Consider the following 254-nt stretch of genomic DNA (forward strand, 5'->3'; position numbering starts at 1 on the left):
TAAACAAAATACCGACGGACCCGGCGAGCTTCCTCCGACCCAGCTTCATTAAACCGGCATAATGGAAATGATAATAAGTCACGAGATAAAAGCGACGAAATCTATTTTCCTTATCTGAACGACCGACACCGAGCTAATGGATCGTGACAGAATGAAGGGATCGCTTTATCGAGTTATCATGAGCATCTGGAGAGCGTAGGAGTGTTGGCTGTGACGTTTATGCCCGCAGGCCGTCCCGATGTGTTTTGCTGGCG

Source organism: Penaeus monodon, chromosome 30, assembly GCF_015228065.2.
Source record: "Penaeus monodon isolate SGIC_2016 chromosome 30, NSTDA_Pmon_1, whole genome shotgun sequence".
In the NCBI taxonomy this organism is placed as follows: Eukaryota; Metazoa; Arthropoda; class Malacostraca; order Decapoda; family Penaeidae; genus Penaeus; species Penaeus monodon.